Genomic DNA, 2,500 nt, shown 5'->3' with positions numbered 1-2,500 from the left:
AAAAAACGCCACCACGCGCCACACACACCAAAACACACACACCACCACACACACACACACACACAACCCAGCTAATCTATATCATCTTACGTGATATATAATAATATATATAATTTTATATATATATATATATATATATATATATTATAATTATATATATATATATATATGTGTGTGGTGTGGTTTGTGGTGTGTGTGTGTGTGTGTGTGTGTGTTTGTGTGTGTGTGTGTGTTGTGTGTGTGTGTTTTGTGTGTGTGGTGTGATGTTTTTAAAAAAATATTCATATATATCATATAAATTTTATATATATTTTTAAAATATATTTATTTTTAAAATATATATATATTATATATATTATATAAATATAATATAATATAATATATTATAATATAAATACATATATATATATATATATAATAAATATATATATATTATATATTATATAATATATTATATTATATATAAATTTTTTTTTTTTTTTATATAATATATATATATTTATATATTAATAAAATATATATTATGTGGTGTGGTGTGTGTGTGTTGTGTGTGTGTGTGGGTGTTGTGTGTTGTGGTGTGTATGTGTGTGTGTATATGTGTGTGTGTGTGTGTGGTTGTGTTTTTGTGTGGGGTTTTGTGTGTGTGTGTTGTGTGGTGTGTGTGTAGGTGTATGTGTGTTGGTGTGTGTGTTGTTGTTTGTGTGGTGTGTGTGGTGTGTGTTTTGTATATATATAAAAATATATATATATATATATATAATTTTTTTATATTAATTTTATTATTATATTATATACACGCACCACAACACACACACACACCCAAAAAAACACACACAACACACCCCACACACAAAAACACACCAAAACACACAAACCCCACACACAACAATATTATATTTAATAATATATATATATATATATATATTAAAAACATATATAATATATTTATATATATATAAATATAAAACGTATTATTATAATATAATTATATTATATAAAATTTTATATATATATATATTAATTATAATTTTTAATTTTTATATATTTCAAGGGAGAACAACGAAGGGAAATCAAGAAAAACACATGTATGTCGTGATTCTTGTATGTCGTATAATCGAATTTTTGCTTTTATCAGAGGGATATAAGATAGAGATACATTACTGAGCGGTCAGGTCCCGTCAGTAATTAGGTGTGCGACGACCTTGGCTATTTCGTGGCTCCGTGTTGCGGTGTTGAAGTTGTTAGTTGAATGTATGAACGCCGCTTCTACCATCTTTCTTTGTCGTGGGGCAGGCCTTGTTTTATGATGGAGGCCTGGGACCACTTAGGGAGATGGCCGTCGGTGTCGACGTGAACAACAAAGGCGCTTCTCTTGTTATGTCGTCGGAGGGCGCTACGATGTTGTTCGATTCTTTGTTCATGGAGGTCACGTCCTGTCTCACTTATGTATACTTTATCGCAGCCACCACAAGTTATGCTGTACACCTGGCTAAGAGGTCTGTTGTGGTCTGACCTCTTTTCCCTGACGATGTCTTCGATCTTCTTGCCAGAAGTGGTAGCTATCTTCATTGTGCGGCCCAACAGGGCCTCCAGGTGTTCTGTCAGCTGCGGATGTGGGATGATAATTCTGTCTTATTCTGTGTGGCGCCCCCTCTTGATCTGGTGAACAATGCGTGAGGGTAACGGAGGCGTTGGAAGGTGTTAATGACGTGTTGCATTTCCTTTTCTAAGAACTTCGGGCTGCAGATTCTAAGTGCTCGGAGGAAGAAACCAATGGCCACGCCTTCTTTGGTTCTTTTGTTGTGGGCAGAGAAATAGTGTATAAAATCATCTTTATTAGTGGGCTTACTGTACACAGAGAACGCCGGGTCGTCAGGTCTCCTATGGATTAAAGTGTCGAGGAAAGGAAGCTGTTCATTCATCTCCTCGTCTGTGGTGAACTGTATTGAGGGTGCACTGCATTTAGTCTGTGGAGGAGGTCCTGAAGGTTTGTCCTGGTCGGCACTACAGCGAGGATGTCATCTACATAGCGAAGCCAGACTACATTATTCCCCACGATGTTCCGGTAGTGGTCAGCCTCGCGGGTTTCTAAAAACAGTTGGACAAGGATTGCTGAAAGAGGTGAGCCCATCGCAATTTACTCGCACTCACGTCCTCGGAATTTGAATGGGCCAAACTCCATGCAGAGGCGGACAAGTGCGACGTAATCCTATCTCGGCAGCGGTAGTTCATCCTCGTCCATTCCTGTTTTTTTTGCAGCTTCGATGGTCCCGTCAATCGGAACGTTGGTAAAGAGCGACTTGACGTCAAAGCTGACAAGTTTGTTTGCATCTCATCCCGACGTTTTGCAATTTGGCCATCATATCGGTGGTGCTTGATAGATGACAACCGCTGATGGAGTTTAAGGCGCTCGAGAGAGGTGCTCCTTGTGGGTTTTGATGTTCCCAGGGTCACCCGGGGTGAGGTGTCTCCCCGGGGATGAGCAAAGACTTCCCCCTTT

The 2,500-nt window shown here is 37.8% G+C and overlaps 1 protein-coding gene across 6 annotated transcripts in view; it reads left to right on the top strand.

Annotated features, from left to right (window-relative positions):
* LOC119572973 (neurogenic locus notch homolog protein 3-like) overlaps positions 1-2,500 on the top strand; it is a 71,698-nt gene that overhangs the window by 53,570 nt on the left and 15,628 nt on the right. The window lies entirely within an intron of this gene.

This window comes from Penaeus monodon, chromosome 5 (genome assembly GCF_015228065.2).
Source record: "Penaeus monodon isolate SGIC_2016 chromosome 5, NSTDA_Pmon_1, whole genome shotgun sequence".
In the NCBI taxonomy this organism is placed as follows: domain Eukaryota; kingdom Metazoa; phylum Arthropoda; class Malacostraca; order Decapoda; family Penaeidae; genus Penaeus; species Penaeus monodon.
This window is presented reverse-complemented; position numbering and strand designations above follow the sequence as displayed.